We start from the raw sequence: 24,897 nt of genomic DNA, 5'->3' as shown, positions 1-24,897 counted from the left end.
TCCTACAGGTCCCCAGCCGTTACCAACACCTCTTCCCTCCCTGACCAGATATCCCTCCTCCTAGTCACAGGCCTGGCACTTGACATCATTAGGGACCTGCCACGCTTTGCTATAAACAGATGAAATGTACCGGGAACTTTCCCCCCACACACTCATCATTCTGTCACTTTATGTAACTTGCTGGTAAAACCTATGACGCTTCAGGCTTCTACGCCCTTAATGCATGAGTCATAAAGGCCAGCATGAACCTAGCATGCTTCCCAGTTGGACACTGTAAATGCTTCTGCGCTTCACCTTGCACAGGATGTAAGGGGGTGCCCAATAAACTAGCCCCCTCCGGGGCAATCTAAAAATCTGCAGTGACTCCTCATGTCAAAGTAAATTAACCAAGTTACCCCCTTTACATTCTTTTAGTGCTTCCATTTTCTGTGATGTTATTTAGCAAGATAAACGTCACTAAATCACCACTCTAAAGATATTTATTTAAAACTTTCTAGGATTATAAACTTATGTTATTTCGGTATATTTATTATTCCATATTATTATGTGTATATCGATATTATTACATTGCCATCGATTCTTTTTTGCTCGCGTGAACGGGACTATTATGGAAAAAACGCAAGACATGTTATGCTATAATCCCTACGAGTGTACAGACTTCTGTATAACCTGGTACTATACTGCACGTTGTTACCTCAATGTGATGGTCACCATAAATGTTGCATCACCATAAGTGTTGTATAATTTGCGGAATAAAACTGTATCACTGTAACTCACGGTTGTGTGACGCCGGAAGCCTCCCATAGCTGTAGCCACCTGGGGAAAGATTTAGTATTGCAGTATATTACAAGATAAAAAAATTCCTGTATAGGTTATATTTCTGCATGCATCAAATAAAACGGGAACCATTATTTACAACTTCCATTTTCGTTGAAGAAGATAAGCCGGAGCGAATCAATAACTAATAAATTTCTGTCAGATGGCAAGTTTTACACGATTACCATGATAAATAATTACATACATGTTTTTTCTTTCAGAGGAATAGTGTAATTCACTAAATTGACTTAACCTGACTGTGGTATATAACAAAGCAGTATATAAAAAAATTACCTTTCCACACTTCTCAAGAAAATAAAATACTCTACTGAAACTGTCATAATGGTATTCGTGAATTTTCTATTATTTTGAAAAATCAGATTTCTCCCATAACAGTGGATTATCACTCACAATACTCGTATACTAGAGGACCTTGTGTTTGCTGCTATATTGATTTGTTTTATAAGGGCTATAAGGTAGCTATAACCCACCTACAAGCAATTTAAATTATATCATTCATCCCTTATAAGCTATGGAATGAATAAATAAATTTCACATTTGTTTGACAGCTACAGTATATGAATCCAAATCCAGCCTCACGCACCAGCCAGGGGACGGATCCCCCAGGTTGAGACACACATCCTGTGGTCGCCGGACGCTCTACCACCTCGCGAGACTTTTCTCCAGCTGTTTGGCGGTTGCACTGCTCCCCAACATCCCACTCCCGACACTTCATGACCCGCAAATGTTCAGTGGAGTTCAGATAGCATCCTTTTGAAGGCCAGTCTAGGGTCTGACTTTCAGGGTGGTCCTGAACCAATGCAGTCCTTCACCTTCTGCCTGCTGTGAATATGACTTAAATCATGAACCAGCGTGATCATCTATGGAGCAGGAATTGCCATAGTTCGGACTAGCAGCATCAACACGTCCTCCAAAATCTCCACATACTGCACCCGGTGAACCGGCCACTGACCTTGACAAATTCGCCAGGGCTGTATGCCCACATCCAGTCTCAGAATGACAGTCTAACTGTGCCAGTGTGTGCCAGTGACCACTCTTGGATGTGTTACTGCTGGTAACATTGGTGTGGGACGCCAGCAGTGTTTCCGCCGAAATAAATGTATTTTCATTTGTGAAGAAGACGGTTCTCCAAAATTCAGGTCACGAAGAAGGATTTCGAGGGCAAAGCAGAGTCGATATTCTTTATGTGCTGGTGTAAGATCTGTCTTTGAGCACCCGGGCGCAGCCGTCAATCCCGCGTGTCAACTGAACTGCTGACATCAAGATATACTACTGTGCAGCCGTCATGATGTGGGCATCCATCCTGGGTGGACTGCTGCTGAGAGACCTCATCCCCCCTGGAACTCATCTTCTCCCATTGCTTGATCCACTTCCAGATCATTCTGTTGCTCCTCTCCTCCAGCCGAGTCATTTCTCGGCCATCTCGAGAGACGTGACGAGATTTGTCCGTACGATTTGCCATGGTGTTAAAAAAATACACAAACTAACTTCCTGGAACCTTTGAAACTGCGCACAGGTATTAAACTTTAGTTCTGTTTGTGAAATTTCTGACCTCGACAGAATTAGCTAAAAATAAATATAAGAAAAGTGCATCATAGGCAAAGTACACTAGAAAAGAGTTTGTAAAATAAAGCCAAAATTCACTCCCCAAAACAGTTTATAGATTTTGCCTCAAGGGAGCGCTTGGTAGCACAGTTTGCGTTATTTACAGCCAGAAATCACGAAGATATTGTCGGGTGCGGCGGAGGGTGGTAGTGGTAACCTTTGGTCTTTTATAGTGTGTGTGTGTGTGTGTGTGTGTGTGTGTGTGTGTGTGTGTGTGTGTAAAAGAGAGAGAGAGAGAGAGATTAATACCTGTTCGTTAATATTTTCCCCAAAAGGTGGAAATTTAAACTAAATCCTTCAAGAGCGTAAGTTTTTATGGCCTCCTCAGATGTGGTATATTTAGTGTGGTGTTGTGGCCACATGTGGAATGGAGTACCTACAGTAGGTGTTGGTCTGTCTGGTTTGTTCCATGACTCTCGTTTCTTTTTTTCTCTTCGCATTAGTCCTTCTCTTCTCTCTCCCTCTCTTCTTGTCTACTTAAATTACTTATCTCTTTCTTTCTGTTTGCCAAATTTTCTCTCTCTCTCTCTCTCTCTCTTCCCTCTTTTATCTCTGTATTGTAGCCGTTTTCTCACATTATTAACTACAAGAAAAAATAGCATATGAGCCTTTAAAACATATCTCTGTGCCTTAACTTACGTCAGTCAGTTAGATACGTTCTCACCTTACCAATGAAGATGGCAAGTTAACGTAGAAACTTAAAAAAAAATCACCATTGTGTTAACTTATGAGCACCAGTTAGTTGTGTTCTTTTATCACGAGTTGGGAAACATTAACTTAAGAGCCTTTGAGAACTTATCTTTACTTATAAGATCCAGTTAGAGACTTTCTCACTTCATCTTATAGACAGGAGGAAAATATAAACGCACTGACCACAAAGAACTCGGGTCAAGAACTCTCGGTTGGATTAAATTTCTGTTATTTTTATTTTCACTTTAAAAATATCCATCATCCCCTTCCCCTTCTCTCTCCCTCCGTCCATCTCCTCTCTCCCTTTCTCTCTCATTTCCTCTTTAAATAATGCAGTTGTATACAACATCACAATGAAGCCCTACAATGATTTCTATTTATAGCACTTACAAGTAAAGATAATTATAAAGGTTGTTTCTTACTTGGAAATTGGATTGCTCTCTCTCTCTCTCTCTCTCTCTCTCTCTCTCTCTCTCTCTCTCCCTCTCTCGTTCAATTCGTTATCTCTTATTTTTTTCCTCTTTTTTCACTTTTTTTATTTTCACTCCTTTCTATTTCTTTCTCTTGCTTTCACTCCTACCTTTCTTATTTTCACTCACTCTTAATTATCACTCTCTATCGTTTATTTTCTTCTTCTCTATTTGTCACTCTCCCCCCCTTTCTTCTTCTTCTCTCCTTCTCTGTTCCAATTCTCTCTACCTTTCCTATCATGTTCTTCCATTCTCTTTCTCATTCACTCTTGTACTTTCTCTCTCTCTCATTATATTTACTTTTTAGTCCCGCATTGTCTTTATCCCTCTCTTTATTTTCTCTTTCTCTGTTGTTTGTTCTCTTCAAATGATCTCTCTCTTTCTTCCTATCTCTCACTCTCTCTCCCTTCCTATGTTATGTTTCTAGCTCTCTCTCTCTCTCTCTCTCTCTCCCTTTCTATGTTATCTTACTCTCCCTCTCTCCCTTCCTATGTTATCTCTCTCTCTCTCCCCATTCCTATGGTATCTCTCTCTACAGTACGCAGACAAGTTATCTTTATTTAAGATATGAGAGAGAGAGGGGTGTTTCATATCACATCAGATTCCTTGAGAGAGACAAGACGCTAAATCTTACCTTACTATAGTCTCAGGTCCTTACGTGTCATTAACGGCGACGGCGGGGCGAAAACGAAAAATGGAAGGAATCGCCTTACTCGGGATTAAATTATTTATTTAATTTAAAATGTTAAGTTGATAATATATTACAAAAATAAATTAAAGTTGATTATTAAGTTTTGACTATTTTAGTCGATATAAATTATTTAAGTCAATTTATAAGTTTTCCAATAAAATATTTATACCAAAATTTAGCTTTCATTATTCAGTAATTTGCATGGTAGCAAATTTTCGGTAAAGTTTTCTCCAGATGTTTTCGGTGTTCCGTGAAGTGTATAATAACATTCTGGAAGCTTATAAAACATGGCTGACATATTTACATTTAATATATATATATATATATATATATATATATATATATATATATATATATAGACACTCTGTATGGTGCTTGAGGTCAGGTCAGGTCACTTGCTGTGGGCAGGGGTCACCAAGTCACAGCAGTAGGTCACTCAATGCTGCTTCAGGTAAAGTCAGTTGCTTGGAGGTCAGGTCACTGATGTGGGCCACTCCATATGATGCATGAAGACAGGTCAGGTCACTGTTGTGGGTCAATCCATATGATGCATGAAGACAGGTCAATTCAGAGTGCTGGAGGTCAGGTCACCGATGTGGGCCACTAATAGTTTGCATGGAGACAGGTCAGGTCTTAAATTTCCGAACAATGTAAACCAAACCTCCTCTTGAGAGGAACTTTTACGACAAAATCTTCAACAGTTACTTCGAAGGCGGGTTCCGCCATTTTGAATGACATCACTGCAGCACAACAAACAGTCACAGTTACTTTTCAACGTGTGACGTCATCTAGCTGGCAATAAGCGACAACCAATCACAGTTACTCTAAAACCTGTGACGTAAATTGACGTAATATTGCTGGAGGTCCTCATCAACCAATCATCTCCAGACATTCTCTAAGTTGTGACGTCATCTTGTGTGCGGTCCTAAACAGCCAATTCATGTTGGCTTGGTGGAGCTTCTGATAATTCTCACCTGTGACAAATAACAACACCTAGGTGAAACTACTACTACTACTTTGCTTTAACTCAGAATCGAGTATGACGATCATCCATCTTTGATACAATGATATGAGTTACAAGGGATGTCACCTTCATTGGTGAATTTGAGGTGACTAAAGAGGCCGATATGTGACCAGCAGAGTTGTTCACAGATGTTGCACATGTGGAGGGCTACATCGACTGCGGGAGGGGTGGTGGCAGCATCTTTCCGGCGTTGGCGCTTGTCTGCCTCGGTTTGCAGTCGGGCTAACTCGAAAGTATTGACACCTTCTCATGTGGTGCTCCTCCAAGCGTTACGATGTGGAGTAATCGCCTCCTAGGTGAGGGAGACGATTTAGCACTTTTTCAAGTTTGTCTTAAGACTATCCTTATACCTTTTCAATTGCCCGCCAGCGTTACGTTTACTATTCGTTTGGTGACTGTAAAGTAGCTGCTTTGGCAGTCTACTGTCGTCCATGCGGGTAACATGGCCAGTCCAGCGTAGTTGTTCATGGATATTGGGAGCCTCGATGCTCCTACAGTTGGTGTCAACAAGAATGCTGGCATTTGTTCTCTTATCTTCCCAGCGAACTCGGAGGGAACATAGACAACGTTGGTGAAAGTTTTCAAGTGCCTTGAGGTGCCTCCTGTATATGACCCATGTCTCGCTGCCAGGTAGCAGGGTAGGGAGGACCACTGCTCGATATAAGTACAACTTCGTAGATAATTTCAGCTCCCTATAGCTGAAGACAGTTACTACAGACGAATTCACCAGGGACAGTAATAGCTGGGAGACAAACAATTGGCGCCTTTCCGTGTAATTTGAGGGATAATTGTAATTTGTAACATTGTGATACTTCCAAGTTTCAATATATTTCAAACTTGTTGGTAAATTGAAACTGATATGCGTAATGGACCAGTTATTGTGATGGCGGATGTAATTGTGGCAGGCGTAACTTAAGGTGATCCAGACCAACCCAATAGTGTCGGTAACGTGTTATTAATAATGTTGGCATGTTTTAACCAGCACGTTTAATAAAAGTTACCAGCATTGTTACGGTGGGGTGGATCACCTTTACAGGTGTTAATAACACAGCCATCAGCACAACAGTAACTTTCCTCGCAAAACAAAACAAAAAAGATTACGTTAATATATCAACAACTCGGTCCTGTAATTTTGTTATGACAACGAATACATTCTTTTTCTTTATTTTATTGTAATCTACGGAGGTCACTCTTGTCTTCTGCATCACTGTTTTATATGACAAGTGAGTTGGAAAAAGTCTTGGTAATGGGTGCATTGTACAAATCCGCACACACTAGATATATACGTATATATGTGCTCGTATATATATATATATATATATATATATATATATATATATATATATATATATATATATATATATATATATATATATATATATATATATATATGAAGACAGAGAAAGCAGACAAAAACAGCTAAAGGGCTTCCATATATACAACCAGTTCAACAAATACTGAGAAATAAGCAACAATGCTTCGTGGGTCCCACAAAAAGTTCACCTCAGATGGGAACATCACTAAACTGGCAACTCAAATTCATGGTTCCCACCACTGTTGCCACCCTAGTGATACCAAAATATGCCGTAACAATCAACGTTCCACGACAACAATGCGTATATGAATTTTGTCATCGCTCGATATATAGTTAGTGTAAATAATATCAGTGATAATCCTAATGATAAAAGTAGTCGTTACTGATGGAAATATTGGGAGAATAATATAGTGTGCAATGTAAACATGGTAACAATAGTAAGCAGTTGTTATTGGTGGAAGCGGCCCACGGCCCTCCACTCCAGTCCAGCTGGTGTCGGCCCTGTCGGGGTCTCCGAAGCCTCAGTTGGCCCTCAGCACGCGTAGAGAGAGGAGGGTTATAATTTCCTCAGTGTTCACCGCCACGCTTTCTCGCTCAACTCCAAACATAAAAGTTTACTACTTTACATTTTTAAACGTATTCTAACCCAACAAATATTGACTTGTATCGCTGATTGTTCCAAAGTTTTCCTTTAAAACTAAACATTCCGGGACATTGTAAGATGTAATTTTGTACGTAAGACAATTGCCTGGTGGTGTTACATGCGAGTGTTGTGGCTCATACACACATTAATATCTGTAAATAAGAAAAAACTCACTGAAAATCCTTCTAAAAAACATCCATGAATATATGAATGAGATAACTACAAGCTAAAATGAACTGACGCCAAGAATAAAAACTTAAGAGTAAAACAGGTTGCGTCACACCTGTCATACCCCCTCCATGATGACCGGGTACCCAAGCAGCCCGCTACAGCACCTTGACGATACTTTTGAACATACTCCCAAGAGAACCATTTAGAAAGCCGAACGATAATTAATTTACATACAGATTGATAATGGATTCTGGAGTCTGACGTAAGAACTGATGCCATAAGGTCGTGTACTACGTATCAATCAAGTTCACAGGATTCTCAAGTGATCTGAGAATAATTACTAGTTCTGTACATCCTCTACTATCCCACTTCATGGTGAGTTAATTCATATTTTCTTCATTTTTTTTCTTAAATGTCCGTAAAAAAATATAAAATACACACCACTTTACATACAGGAACAAGCCACAAATAAGCCAAGACTAAAAAACGATCGTCAGTTGGATTTTCTCCCGTAAGAAATTTTAACCTAACCTAAAGCACAGAAAATAACACTCAAAATAACATTCACTTAATATAAAATCACTAAAATTGAATCAGCGGGAAAAAAATATTACGTGGCAACTCTGTGAAACCGATAATTAAGATGGCATCGAAATTATATCTAGACATTACTAGTACAGTAACGCGCATGTGTTCAATGACTTAATATTATTATTGTCCTCATTATTATTATTATCATCAGTATTATTAGTTACTGTTATTATTATTATTATTATTATTATTATTATTATTATTATTATTATTATTTCTATTACAATTATTTTTATTATTAGTATATGCATACCAGAATCTAATGATTTATACCCCATCACATACTTACCAGTATACTGTATATAGATATCTGTCTGTAAGGTATATTCAAGTGTTTATTTACTTATATATTTTATCCCTCGTTCCTCCCTCCTCCACTCACCACGCGGTCCCATAATCTAATTTACATATTCACGAAAAGTTCTTAAAATTCCGTAATCTACATAAGAGTATCGTGATGCACTTTTTGGCCAGCCTCTAGTCGACTCTGATCAGTACTGAGTGGTCAAAAAAATTTCTTTTTATCAGTACACTTCCTGATCAGTACACATAGGTCAATATTCACATGTACACTTCCTGATCAGTTCACAATGATTAATATTTTACCTGTACACTTCCTAATCAGTACATATAGGTCAATATTCACATGTACACTTCCTGATCAGTTCACAATGATTAATATTTTACCTGTACACTTCCTAATCAGTACACATAGGTCAATATTCACCTGTACACTTCCTGATCAGTTCACAATGATTAATATTTTACCTGTACACTTCCTAATCAGTACACATAGGTCAATATTCACATGTACACTTCCTGATCAGTTCACAATGATTAATATTTTACCTGTACACTTCCTAATCAGTACACATAGGTCAATATTCACATGTACACTTCCTGATCAGTTCACAATGATTAATATTTTACCTGTACACTTCCTAATCAGTACACATAGGTCAATATTCACATGTACACTTCCTGATCAGTTCACAATGATTAATATTTTACCTGTACACTTCCTAATCAGTACACATAGGTCAATATTCACATGTACACTTCCTGATCAGTTCACAATGATTAATATTTTACCTGTACACTTCCTAATCAGTACACATAGGTCAATATTCACATGTACACTTCCTGATCAGTTCACAATGATTAATATTTTACCTGTACACTTCCTAATCAGTACACATAGGTCAATATTCACATGTACACTTCCTGATCAGTTCACAATGATTAATATTTTACCTGTACACTTCCTAATCAGTACACATAGGTCAATATTCACCTGTACACTTCCTAATCAGTACACATAAGCCAACATTTACCTGTACACTTCCTATACGAGACATTAAACAAACATAAAATATGGCTGTGTTTGTGTTATTATGGATGTATAGAAATAATATGTATGTTAAGTCTAGAGTCAGGAGTGTTTACAACGCTCATATGGTAAACAATTCCCACTCAGTTCCTACCCACCCACTCCCCATTTACTAGTTCCTATACCCATTCACCCACACACACACACACACCAGTTCCTACACCCACTCATCCACACCCCACTTATTAGTTCCTATACCCATTCACCCACACACACACACACACACACCAGTTCCTACACCCACTCATCCACACCCCACTTACTAGTTCCTATACCCATTCACCCACACACACACACACACCAGTTCCTACACCCACTCATCCACACCCCACTTACTAGTTCCTATACCCATTCACCCACACACACACACACACCAGTTCCTACACCCACTCATCCACACCCCACTTACTAGTTCCTATACCCATTCACCCACACCCCCATTTACTTGTTTCTACTCACCCATCCACCTACTGGTCTAAAAGGAAGTGAATGTATGTAAGTTTGGTTAATTTATGTTAAGTTTGGTTAAGTTGTTGGGTTTGTTTAAGTTTGGTTAGGTTAAGTCAAGTTGGGATAGATAAGTTAGGTTGGGTGGATAGATTTGATTAAGTTAAATTAGGATAATTTGGTGTTTAGGTTAGGTTTAGTTAGGTTAGGCTAATCAATTAATTAAATTAGCTTAGCTTTACTTGGGTTTGGTAAAGTTAAGTTTGGCTAGGTAAGGTTAGGATTGTTTAGGTTATGTTAAGATTGGTTAGGATAGGTTACGATAGGTTAGGTTTATCAATTAATTGGGTTAGCTTTGGTTAACTTGGGTTTGGTTAAATTAAGTTTGTAATTCTTTTAGAGGATTTATCAAGGGTAAAGGCAAACCTTCTTGTCGTCCTTATCATCTTGGCAAATCCCAATTAATTAGCCACTTAGGTCTACGTGTGTGTGTGTGTTTTTCTGACACTTTCTCTCTACCTATTTTACATATTCATTATCCATCTTTAATTTTATCCTACCTCACTTTCCTTCCCCTCCTTCCTTCCCTTCTTATCCAACCTTACTTATCTCACTTCCCTTCCTCCTTCCGTTCTCCCTTACACATCCAACCTTCTCCTCCCTCTCTCACACATCTATTCTTGCCTCTCTCCCCTCCTCTCACTCGCTCACCCTTCTCCACTCACATTCATTCACTCTCCCCCACATTTAAATACACAGTGTTTGCTCTTTTTGGTTTTCCTGTCCACAGAGAGAGAGAGAGAGAGAGAGAGAGAGACGTACAAGTCGACACACAGACATCAACAGTAGCTCTCAGTAGCGAAGAGTAACATCACTTATTCAAGGAGCAATTATTTTTATGTTGCCAATTCACTTGCCTCGTGACAAGGGCCATTGGCAGGTGTGGGTGGCTAGCGGGGTCTTGTTACCGTTCCTTTATGGGTAAGGAAGGAATGATAATAACACCGTTCTTATACAAGCAGAAGAACCCTCACATTCTACGATACAATCACTTCAAGTCCAGACATTGTTTTTCGACGACAACTCAGGCCAAAACATTAAGAAACTTTACCCGAGTTTTGTCTCCTGGCGACACAGTTAAAAAGTTCAGATGAGGTCAGTTCTACAATAGCGTCAGAGAAGACTTTTTTTTTTTACATACAAAGTTCCAATCAGATACAGAGTTATTTACTGATGCCGTGCCTTTTGGGGAGAGTAAAAAGAAAATGGAATAATCTGAGACTTTATAAGGAAGTTGATGACTTCTTTTTCCTAATGGGGGAAAAGCCGTACCGAGAACTATGAGCTTCACAAAGACCCACCCTAGAGCAGCCACACTATACTGACGCGGTATTTTGCTCAGCACTTGGTGGGCTGGACAAGACAGTGGCGGTACAAGCTAAGGGATCAAATGTCCTCTACTGTCTGTACACTGTTGACCGGATGCTCTTTTATAATTTCACAATATTAATTTTTAAATATAACAAATATGTCTCATAATAGCTGCTGATATTCTTCCAAACCCAATATTAGTTACGGTGCTATAAAACTTGCGTAAATCTAACAACAGTTGCATATATACAACATTATTCTCCTTACATAATACATAACCTCAGTATTTGGATACGCGCGACATCATCATTTGTATCTTAACTTCTGGTTGGTCTGCAGCAAGCCATTAGGTAATTGGCTGGACCGTGATAATGTTATGATTATTGTTGGTGTATGGTGTAGTGATCGACTCTCCTCACCGTAAATCATGATCACCGAAAAGTAGTCACAGTACCTCCTACTACTCACTATCATTATCAATTATAACGTAGTTCCCTTTACCTTGTCCTAATTAATCACAACAACAGGAAATACACATGTAGTGCGTGTTTGTGTCTGTGTATGTATACTGTATATGCGAGTGAGTCCATTACTATGTACATAATTACTTCACACAAACACACACCTGTAAATTAAGTAGAGGCTCCACCAAGGCCATAACGGGAGCTGAAACGATTCTTAAAATTCCCTCCTCATTTTTCCCTTCTAAATATTCATCGTCTTTCCTCTCATCCCGCTCTTTATCAGTTTCTCTTCTTTATAACTGCTGCAACAAGCCACACCTAACACGCCACACCTAATACAACACACCTAAACACGCCACACCACACCTAATACGCCACACGGTCACTGACAGACTCAACTCACACTGACGGAGACAAAATTCACTTGATTAGTTTCTTCTTTTTTTGTGTCTCTCTCTCTCTTTATCCTTCCTCGTTCGGTTATTTTGTCTCTCTTCTCAGTGTCTCATCTTTACTATTTTCTCTTCTTTGGTCCCTCAGTGTGTGTGTGTGTGTGTGTGTGTGTGTGTGTGTGTGTGTGTGTGTCCTCTGTTTAATCAGTTTTCTGTGTTTTTATGTAAGTTTTTATACGTTTATTGACTTGTCTTCACGCATAACATCTGTTCTTCACGAGTCTTCACGCTGTATCAACTGAAACACACTGACCCATCAGCTCGTAAACTAGCATATCCGGTTACGGGAGGGGGGAGGGGGGTATTTCTAAGAATGACCTATCTCTCTGCTGGGCGAGATAGGTCAGAGGTCGCTGTGAGAGCATCGTGTTACATCCGTCCAATGTTTATCTTCCAACTAGCATCTTGGATTGTGTTATTTTGGTTTAGGTTAGGTTTATATACCGTTTCTATGTTAGTTTAGAGTAATTTAGGTTAGGGTTGGTTTAGGTTAGTTTGGTTTGGTTTGATTTGATTTGGTTAGGTTAGGTTTATATAGCGTTCTATGTTAAGAGTAATTTAGGTAAAGTTAGGGTTGGTTTATGTTAGGTTTGGTTTGGTTTGGTTAGATTTGATTTGATTTGGTTTGGTTTGAGTTTGAATAGGTTAGGGTTTGGTTGGGTTAGGTTAGGTTAAGGTTGGGTTAGGTTAGGGTTGATTTAGTGAGGTTGGATTAGGCTTTATTTGGTTAGGTTTTATTTGGTTAGGTTATAGTTGGTTGCACTATATCTACGAAACACTGGAATCGATCGCCTTCAAACTTTTAAAACATCCATCCAGCTTACGGTCACTTAAGTTAAGGATGACAAACGAGTATATTACACCTCCTGTCTCAACCTAACCTAACCATTATCCACCTATCCTAAACTAACTTTACCTCACCTCGCTTAACCCAATCTTCCTCCACTTAGACTATCCTAACCTAACCTAACTTAATCAAGGAATATCACAGAGACCCTAACTTTCTCCACCTGCTCAAGACTCGGTGACCTTGACCAAACAAACGATGTAGGAAGGACGTTTATTGACCCGTGTATCTGTGTGTTGGTTTGTGCTTACTTTAAATTTATAGATGTAATATCATTGTTTTATGATTAATATTATTATTATTATTGGTAGTAGTAGTAGTAGTACGGTAGGGTGTGGCTCTTCCTATGACGTCGATCGCGCCATGTTGTGCAAGAAAAGGGGCTTCATATGCATGAGGCATGACGAAGTAAGGGATCTCACAGCAAATATGTTGAAGGAAATCTGCTGTGATGTCAAGGTAGAACCGACCCTCCTTCCATTGGACGGTGAGAATTTCCAACATGGGACTTCAAACACATCCAACGAAGCCCGTGTTGACGTCAGTGCCCGGGGATTCTGGACGCGGGGACAGCGAGCCTTCTTCGACACCAGGATTTTTGATCCTATGGCCACATGTCACCGTAACTTAGCTCTCGATGCTGCACATAGGAGGAACGAGAACGACAAGATAAGGGCATACAGGGAGAGAATTCAGAACGTTGATCAAGTCAGCTTCACTCCTATAGTGTTCACAACCTCTGGTGGGATGGGCCCAAGTGCAAGATGCTTTTACGCCAGACTCGCAAAGGTGATCTCCGAACAGAAGCAGCAGCCCAGAAGTTATGTTACAGCCTGGATGAGATGTCGACTGTCCTTCTCTCTCTTTAGGTCGGCTTTGCTCTGCCTTAGGGGAACGAGAGCATCGGCCCCAAAGCCGACAACAGTTGCAGATATTGACTATGAGGCTACAGTCACTAAATGCCGCATAGATCTACGGCTCAACTAACTCAACACAGCTAGCATAGCTACTTATTTATTAGGATATTGAATTTTAAGGTAATAAAATGGCGGCGACGTTATGGCTATACGGGGAGGATGGAAGCCATAAAAAAAAAGTGGTAGTAGTAGTAGCATTAATGAACAACACCACGTCCCCATTACTGCCAGCCTCTGGACTCCCCTAAATGAGACAGCAGATAATACATCTAGAGAACAATGTATATTATCAGGCCACAGGATCAACAATATATACAACAGATCCTGTTCTTTCCCCGCTTCCTGTATGTACTTGACAACAATTGTGTCTCATGTGTTCCATTCTTCTGTTACTGTGTTGGGGCAGTAGTGAGAGGGGGATAATTTACAAACCTAAAAAGAACTATTACTGTCCACTGCCATATTTGAGTACAGGATATAATCGCTCCCTTGGTCCTTTCCTGCTTAATATCAGACAGAATTTTTTTATTTAATTTTTTTTTGGTGTGTCAATTCACTTACGTGTTGAAGGAGTGGAAGTCGCGGTCTAGTTGCTCCTTGTTAAGTATATTCAAAGCCTTTTTTGTCTTGTTCCCCTCCCCCAACCAGGATCTCTATTCAGTTCATTAAACCAAATGTTCTATTGAGGTTAATAAAGGTACGGGTCTGAAAGAAGCTTCAAACAATATAATAAATACATAATTTTCGCCACTGGAATGTGATAAGATCCAACAGTTCTGTGACATATATTACCTCCTATACTCTACAAGCTGTAGCTCACGAGGACGACCTCACTGTCTACCACCGAAGAGAACCTGACTACGCTGCGGGTCTTCTTCAATTGTTGATGGCCAATGGGTTCATGGACCTAACCTAACCTCACGATTAAGGCTCATGTGCATTAGGAGCCATTAGGAGTGTGGTCCACTTCTAATGGACAGGTTAGTCAGGTTGGTTCCACTTGACGACCACTGTGTGCATACATCTAATAGTAAGCTATGTCTATAACAGCAACAGGGGGTCGCTGGCCGAGTGTTTCCGGCGCTCACTTTATGACACAACCCTCGCCGATTGACGCCTAGTAGCTGACCACAGAGTAGGACACCCCCAGTCGACGCAGCTGAGATTAGATTTGTAACTTTAGTTTAAGGAAATGAATGGAGTTTGAGAGCAGTACCGACCATGCTGCCTCCTTGTGTACCGAGGGCTTAGTGGTGAGTGTGCTGTACCCGCACTGTCCTTAACGAGCTGCACGATAAAAGATGGCAAGTCAACTTTGCAAAGAGAAAAGCCAATCATCATTATAGGAACTACACCACTGGATAATGAAACTGGAGCTCAAACTCTCCATATTATAAAAAATACGGATAAGAAATGAGTCAATACCGTTTAGATTTGAACATGGCTGAGTTTTTTTTTAGAACTGTAGTACATTAAGAACAAACTACAGGTATTTAATAAACATGTAGTCAAGTGTGGTTGGTGGACATGACGTGAACTAAGACAAATGAGGTCACTCGTGGCTACAGTCCTCCTGCAGATATCCTGCCACTGAAGACTTCCAGAAACATGTGGGACTACCACCGACACATCCTGCAACTCCACGCAGCAGTGTGTGTGTCGTGCCACAACACTTGCCTCACACTGACGCCGTCTTGACACTCAGAACAAAATACTAAAAACGACGATGTCAAACTGACACCTGTCTGACATAATTAGCGATCAGTAAAAATAAAGAGACTGACTCCTTTCTGACACCACAGCCAACACACCGAACAATACCTGATACTACACAGATATAAAAAACAACACCCCTGACAACACATTAACAACACCGACAAGAAACTGACAACACCCTGACACCAACACGAAGCTCCACCAAACGTACCCACACACGAAGAATGTTTTTTATACACACTAGGAAAAGTTTACGTATATCAAGGTGAAGACTCGTATTAGCAACAGCTGGACCCCCTCTTCCCCCCTCTATCTAACTCACCCCCTCCCCCTTCCTCCCCTCTCTCTGACCCCCCCTCTCTCTCTGGGTCATCCCTTTATCAACAACAACAACACCCCCCTCTCTCTAGGCTAACCCTCCCCTTACCTCCCCCCCCACCCTTGTCTCTGGACTTCGCTTGGCTGTCACACCACATGACCCCACCTGCCACATCCTCCCCGTTGGCAAAACACTCCCTCCCTTTCCTCCCCTCCCCGCCTCCAACATACTATACATGACCACACACACACACAGAGTACCAGGTCACAACTCGGCACTCAGCGTTTCTGCATCCATGTCACAGCTTGACATTTGACCTCACACAAGCTGTAAACACTCAACACTGATATCACTCTACACACTTACCTCTTTCACTTACACAGTATTCACTTACACTTTTTACACTTACACAGTATTCACTTAAAATTCTTTACATTTACACTGCATTCACTTACTCTTCTTTCACTTTTTGGGGGGTGGGGGGGGGCACCCCCTACATCCTTGTGTAAGGTGAAGCGCAGAAGCGTTTACAGTGCCCAACAGGGAAGCATGCTAAGTTCATGCTTGCCTTTATGTCTCATGAGTTAAGGGCGTAGAAGCCTGAAGAGTCAAGAGCGTAGAAGCCTGAAGAGTCAAGGGCGTAGAAGCCTGATGAGTCAAGGGCGTAGAAGCCTGAAGAGTCAATGATTTATGTCTAAGTAAGTTATTGGAATCTCCAACAACTTGTCCGTGAATACGAATTCGCAACTTAACATTTACAGCAGGTACCTACTTTGCTGCTAGGTGAACACGAACCAAGGGAGGCTGGGAAGTGTGTCCGAACAACTTTCCACCGGCCCGGGGATCGAACATTCCACTTCTTTACCCTTATATTTGTACTGCTTTCACGTGTTACTACTGTCACTTACAGCTATAGCTCTTACATTTCTTTCAGTAACAATACAGTTCTCTTCAATATTTACACAATCCTCCACGTTGCTTTCACTTACAATTTCTTAAATAAAAAAAACTTAATACCATCACTTTCACTACTATCCTCACTGCATTCATTCCCACTTCTTTCAATTTGTCTTTCATTATTCTCCATTACCTTCACTTACACTACATTCACTTGCACTTCTTTCAATTTCTCTATCGTCACGCTTCAGTAAAGTTATGTCTTGGGAGCTGTGTAAGGGTCACCTGAATATTAGCCCCCCCAGCTAACCTAACCTAACCTGACGTAACCTAAGCTAAGCTGAACTAAGATAATCTAACCTAATTTAAACTAACTTAACCTAACTTTACTTTATCTAACCTCACCTAAATTAAGCTAATTTAAACTAACCGTACTTAAATTAACCTTATTTAAACTAACATAACCTAACTTTACCTATTATAACCTCTAACCTAACCTAACCTAACCTAAACAGCATTAGAATGTTTAATCATCAGGTGATATAAGCAGTAGGAGGGAGTAATCTTCAGGTGATCCCACTGTAATTTATACCCCATATTGAAATAAATTCTCCCCCCTTGCAACACCAACAAGTAGGACGGTCAGTGTTGTTCTTATCTGTGTTACCTAACAGTTACTGTCCGCAGCTTAACTCCAGAACATACTGTAGAGTTACGGCGTCCGTATTTAGGGTATCTGTTCATCTCGACACATCAGAGTGTTGTTGATATGTTCTGGGACTCAAAAGGTCAAATGTGAAGGTCATTTGACGGGCATTAGATGTTACCTCGCTCATTATTGTAAATTTCAGGATAGCGATAAATTCTGAAAAGTTTATGTTTTTTAAAGGTTTCCTATGGTCTAGAAACTCATTAAATCAAATATGTATTGAAACTTCACAAGAACAAAAAATATTGATCGTTAACTAATTACGCATCAATTTTATGACGACGGAGCAAGACGAGAGAGAAAAAAACTGGAGACCAACGTGTAATCGGGGGAAGAACAGTGTCAACATGTATGCCTCACTCAGTAAAGCTCACACTCTATTCAACTTACTACCAAGAAGTGTTCGTACAAAATGTCAGTGAGAAACATTAAGAGGCATGTAAAAGGGGAACTCGACTCCGTTTTTTCCGGTAAAGTTTTTCTCATCGATCGGTATGTAGTATATAGTTATGCTGTTATGAGAGCAGCAAACAAACAGCAAGAGAACAGTAATAGCCAAGCTGATTCATATTGTTTCTCGGGTAGTGTGGTAATCTCAAACTGCTTGGAATCGACGGCAGGGAAACGCCAGGCCTTATCTTAAACCTTTTACACAATTTATAAAAAAAAAAAAAAATGGCAGAGGTTAGATTGTAAAGACCTATGAGAGTTACGGGAGATGGCGGTCACAACAACAAGCTTGGTCAGTGTAAGCTTAAGATACGTCGGGTATACCGTGTGGCCTTTACTAGAACCTGTCATACTACTATCTCCCTCCCTCCTTCACCTCACTCCTTCCTCCTCCCTCTTCTTCACCACTACCCTCCACCTCTTACCCCAGTCCTTTCTTCCTCTTCTACCTCCTCATCCTTCTTCTCACACACTTCTCCTCCTTCTCACTACCTTCCTCCCCCTCCTCTCTATCCCCCCCCTTTCAAGACACTAGGAGGTACTTCCCCACTTTTCCTACTTGTTTTCCCCTCCGCTTAGCCCACTTTCTCTCCCTCTCACCTACTTCCTCTCTCCCTCGCCTTACTTTCCCTCCCACATTCTCATTCTCACTCTCACCCGCTTCCTTTCCCTCTTACCCATCTCCTCTCTCCTCACCCCCACTCACTATCCTCATTACTCACTCCTCTCTTCACCTCTTCCACTCCTTTAAGTCCTTCTCCCTCTCACCATCTCACCCCTTACGGTACTTTCGTCATACCTTCCCCCCACTCCTCTTCCCTCTCAATCCCTCCTCCTCCTCCTCCTAACCTCCTTCCTCCTTCATACACCTACTGTTTCTTCTGTTCCGCTCACCAGACACCCCACTCCATCTGCCCTCTCACCTATAATAATCCCCCCATATTTCCTTCCCTTTACAACAATCCACTCACCCTTCTCCATCTGCCCCACTTCATGTAAGCTTTCCCCACTCCATGCAAGCCTCTCCCACTCCATGCAAGCTTCCCACTCCACGTAAGCCTCCTCCCCTCCCAGCCTCCCCCACTCCACGTAAGCCTCCCCCCACTCCATGGAAGTCTCAACACCTGATTAATATGCCAATACTAAAACTGTTCCTCCGCCCTAAACCTGTTTCTGCCACCTTCACAGAACACACAATATATGCAGGGTTTTTTTTTTATACGCTGGAATTATAATGTTGTGGGTGCGTCAGTCAGTCTGTCCGTCAACATGTCTGTCTGTCTGTCTGTCTGTCTGTCTCTCCCTCCCTCCCTCCTTCCGTCAGTGTCTGTTCTTCCATTTGTTTGTCTGTCTGTCCGACCTTCCTTTCGTGTCTGTCGTTCCGTCCATTTAACTGTCTGTCTGCCCTTCCTTCCTTCCGTGCGGCTGTCTGTCTGTCTGTCCGCCCGACCTTCCGTCCGTTTGTCTGTCTGCTCGACATTCTTAACCCCCTTGAGTATACAATGACTTTAACCCCTTCACGACGATGAACACAACCCCCTTGAGAAATGAAGGAGTCAATTCATCGTATTCACCGCACGTATAACATGAGTTAAGACATTGTTTTTGTGGTCTTAACTCCAGTCACCCAGTTAGGTACAGTCTTAACTCCAGCAATACAGTTACGTACAGTCTTATCTCCATTCACCCAGTTAGGTACAGTCTTACATCTTCAGTTACGGGGAATATTCACGGCACGAGGCTCTGAGAATCTGGACCGTGGACGATTTCCCAGAACGGCAGAGGATCACACAAGGTCACTCAGGGGGAGGCGACGACCAGGCTGTCACTCTCCCATCTCCTTACCGTACTACTCTTCTACACTAGGAAGAACCAGTTAGGGTACCTTGGTTGACTCTCTCTCTCTCTCTCTCTCTCTCTCTCTCTCTCTCTCTCTGTGATGGGTAATTGTAAACACACCACCAACAAATAAACAAACAGACATATACAGTTTGTTGGAGGAGGGTCAGGTGTTTGTGAGCGGAAGTGAACTAGGTGCATTTAAAGTGTTGAGTTTAGATGGAAGTTTTTCAAAGTGATACATACATACATACATACATACATACATACATACATACATACATACATACATACACCATGTTCGTCAGTACCGGGAACACTTTATCTTGTGTGAGTTTATGTTCTTTGTACAGGATTCTTAGAAGAAAACAGTTAAATATTATTATTATTATTATTATTATTATTATTATTATTATTAGTAGTAGTAGTAGTAGTAGTATATATCACTCAGACACACATTATGCGCGCGCGCGCGCACACACACACACACACACATCTCTTCACGGCTAGTAAACAGTTCATCGTCAGTATAAGAAAGCCTCATCATGTTTGTGAAGATTAGTGACCGCCTTACGTGAAATTGATGCCTGGCTGGTACGTGCGAGGAAAAGGTGGATGACGTACAGGTGAATAACGGAGTAATTAGTGATAGGTAATAAAGAGATGGATAGAGGGGAAGTAGATGAAGGAGTAATTATAGAGAGATGGGTAAAAGGGAAGACTAGATTATGGAAGATAATAATAATAATAATAATAATAATAATAATAATAATAATAATAATAATAATAATAATAATAAGCTTGTACTGTGCGACGAAAGATGTTGAAATATTAAGTGGATAAAAAGAATAGGAAATATTTGAGACTAAACGAGAGGGAATAATGAAAGAAGTGGATGGGAGAAAAAATAATGTTTACTTACTTGTGACTAGAATATGGATGTAAAATAATATATATATATATATAATTAAAAAAAAATACAGTTCTTAGTATGATACTGTATTTTGTAATGGGTAATTTATGAATGTATCAGAAAACAAGAGTCATAGGTAAACCAAGAATACAATAATTTATGAATGTATCAGTAAACGAAAGTGTATTTAGATAATAATGCCCAAAATAATACAGATGGATCTATATAAAAACAATAGATAAATAAGAATAAGGAAGGAAGGCAGAAAAAATTAAATAAAAGTAATTATCTAAACAACTGATGATTTAGGTGAAAATAGCAAATTAAATAAACTAGAGATAAAACAGCCAAATATATACAGTATATATATATAAATAAATAAATAAATAAATATATATATATATATATATATATATATATATATATATATATATATATATATATATATATATATATATATATATATATATATATATATATATACACATACATACATATAAGGGTGTCCCATAAGTTTCCATACAACGTATCACCAACTCCATTACACGCATAACTCCAGCTGTGCTTGAACGTGTTCTTCAGCAGTGGAGGACACGCATTGAAGAGTGTTTTCAACAGAATGGTAGTCATGTAGAGCATATTATATAAATAAAAATGGATTTTCATATGAAAATTTTTTTTCCTATGTATGGAAATTTATGGGACACCCTGTATACTGTGTGTGTGTGTGTATATATATATATATATATATATATATATATATATATATATATATATATATATATATATATATATATATATATATATATATATATATATAATTTAACAAAGACGTTGGAGACAATATACCGAAAATAAATCATATAAAAGATTGATGAATTCGAGAAGTGAGACAATAGTTCAAGAGATAAGGAGAGGAAGTGCCAACCGAGAGATAAGATAATGTGTATTGTGTCCCGCTGGAGATAAGGGGATAATAAAGATAGTGGATAACAAACGAGATCTTATCACCCTCATGAGAAAGCTGATAAAGGACTCAAGAATGTACTCAGTGATAACAGATGGATTAATTATTACAAGTATTTTCAAATGTGCGGTGTGTGTTATCTGTGGGCGTTATGACGTCATAATCCCCAGATATTGATAAGGAACTTCATGTTAATCTGCCCCAATCTTGCCTCACCTAACCAAACCCAAAATTACATGAACTAAACCTAACTTAACCTATAACCCACTCCCACTTAACTAAACCTAACCTATTCTAGCCACACCAAAACTACCCCTGACCTAACCCAGCTTCACCTGGCCTACACCTAACCTAACCCAGACTTACCTGAACTATATCTAACCTAACTCAACCTTAACTAACCTAACCCACCTTCAAAAAACCTAACCCACCCTCACCTAACCTAACCTAACCCGGGTCTGTAGTATGATTATTTGATTTGGGTTCAGTAATTTGGTTGGTTCGATTTTGCACCGAAAATCCTGGTTGGATGTTTTAAAAATTTCCTAATTAGTTTTCCCCCGTCTGGAGAAAAGAACACACACACCATCACCACATAACTGCTAACATTAACCACACTATCCCGACACCCCAAACAGAGTATTGCTAACTTTAACCAAACATTTACCTTTACATACATACATACATACATACATACATACATACATACATACATACATACATACAATACATACATACATATGAATATAGATGGATGTAATATATATATGGTAAACTAATCCCTCCATCCACCAATTGGTAGAAATATTCATTGGACTTATTACTTGAAGGACACTGATCATGGCTGGGCCTCCCTGCTCTCCCCCCAACCTCCCTAGCCTAGATACTCCCTAAAATTAGAGTGTGTGTGTGTGTGTGTGTGTATGTGTGTGTGTTCTGTCCTCCGCCCACACTCCTAAATTTCAAAACATTACGCTCAAAATAGTATGACTATTTTTACAGCAGAGATAATTGCAACAAGTGAGCACTGACTTAAAATATCATGTTGCTCCCAGGATACACTCCGTCTACACCATGAGATTCACACGGATTTTTTTTTTGGTACACTGAAAGTGGTGCCCCCCCAATCATTCCATTTTATGTCACTGTGGGGGGAGGAAGTGCTCTTTCAGTCGAGGAAAGTTTTTTACTACCCCAAATTACCTATCGACCCTATTACGCATTTGCCGCCTGAGAAACAGAGGCTGCAGCACGATCGTCCAGTGAGAGAAAATAATAATCTGAAGCTGCTGTATTTCTTCACATTCGGAAGTTATCACACAGGCAGGCTCGGCTGTCTGCCATAATGGGAGACATTCTTGATATTTATAAGGATCTTCAACTCCACCTGCAGAAGAGCTGCCTGACTGTCCCAGATGTTCTCACTGCTATGGAAGCTACTGCTAGAAAGTTTCAGTTGACGGAGAATACGACCTTTCCTGGGAAGAGAGAGGAAGGCTTGACTCCATATGAAGATTCTCAAGGCCAACCTTCACGTCGTGAAATTTTTAATAAATGTGTGACGTCAAACCGGCGAGACCTGCAGGCTGTCAAACAAGACACTGTCATGGCGTCTACAGAATTTCTGCAACAGTGCTTGCATCATGAACATGAAAGTGTGATCGAAGACATCAAGGGGAAGGGGGGGGGGGGGGGGCTGTTCATGAGGTGGCTGAACAATGAGACACCATCAAACACACCTGACCTGCCGTCTGGCACTGGTGAAGGCACAAAGCTCGCCATCAAACTCCACCAACTGGTCTCGGTGACAAAGGGAGTCGTTCTGAAGCTCTTGGCATCAATGGCGGCGATGATTACGCATTATATGATGACCGAGCGGGTTGTTTATCATCATAACGTGATCGTGTTCAACCATCGGAATTCCACATATAATTTTTTTTTACATAACTATACACGCTAATTGCAAATTAAGGGTGACTGATATTGTTAACACTTTACTTAACTTTAGTAACTACAATGTGCATACAAATTTTAACTTCATTATTATTCATTTAACAAATAAAACGTGAATTACATTTCTGAAACACACTTCATAAATGTATTATAAGTTTATTTTTATGGACTTCGCAAAAAAAAAAAAATCATATATATCCGTAATAAATACTAGACTTATTTCCATTAAACCAGTTTGTTGTAAGCTCAGCAATGGTACGTGGAAATATTTATACATCCAGCGCTATAATATACGGTGCTGCACCAGATACAAGTTTACATCATTTATACAGTATATTTGTATGTAAACTTTCCCTCCTGTTACTTTGAGTCAACAGTAACAGTCATAACTCATAATATACGGAATTAATTAACTTCCCACGCCCTCGACCTGCCCTACAGTCAAGGATACACTGTCTACACCGTGTGATTCAAGGATACACTCTGTCTACACCGTGTGATTCAAGGATACACTCTGTCTACACCGTGTGATTTAAGGATACACTCTGTCTACACCGTGTGATTCAAGGATACACTCCGTCTACACCGTGTGATTCAAGGATACGCTTCACCTACACCGTGTGATTCAAGAGGAAGTAAGAGGGGCAGGTGATGTTAGTGTTAAGAGCAAAAGGAAGAGGCACTTAGTCATTAATCACTTTCTTAAGAGCCAGTCCTTCTCTATACATACCGAGTGTTTGAGATAAGGCCGCCAACACAGTGATAAACTTGGGAGATATTGAAGCCCTCACCTCACTTCACATAAGACAATCACCAAAATAGATGATATTATAAGTGTTTTGACTTTTTGGCAGGGGTAGTTGAGACCAGACCAGACCAGACCAGACCAGACCTAACCTGACCTAACCTAACATAAGCTAACCTAACCTAAACCAACCCCGGAAGATGAGAGGCGGCCTCGTGTTCCATTAAGTGTGAAACATATATTAAAGTCAATAGCCACAACACGCTCAAACTTAAGACACCAATCTCTTCCTTATGTTCCCTGAGGCGAAAATAATCCCCTGAATTACTAACCACGCCTTGAAGTAATTACTGGGCTCCTAATTATTTATTTTTAATTAATGTATTTGTCCAATGAGACGTGGTGTTGTGAGACTACTGTAACCACCAGCAACACCAAGGTGATATAATACACAAAACTGAATG

General features: G+C 40.0%; 1 protein-coding gene across 2 annotated transcripts in view; it reads left to right on the top strand.

Annotated features, from left to right (window-relative positions):
* Positions 1-7,142: 7,142 nt before the first annotated feature.
* LOC121876705 overlaps positions 7,143-24,897 on the top strand; it is a 95,654-nt gene continuing 77,899 nt past the window's right edge. For both annotated transcript variants that reach the window (XM_042382055.1, XM_042382053.1), the window contains exon 1: positions 7,143-7,821. The gene's annotated coding sequence lies outside the window, so the exon portion shown is untranslated. The remainder of the gene's footprint in view (positions 7,822-24,897) is intronic.

This window comes from Homarus americanus, unplaced genomic scaffold (assembly GCF_018991925.1).
Source record: "Homarus americanus isolate GMGI-L3 unplaced genomic scaffold, GMGI_Hamer_2.0 scaffold43872, whole genome shotgun sequence".
NCBI lineage: Eukaryota > Metazoa > Arthropoda > Malacostraca > Decapoda > Nephropidae > Homarus > Homarus americanus.
This window is presented reverse-complemented; position numbering and strand designations above follow the sequence as displayed.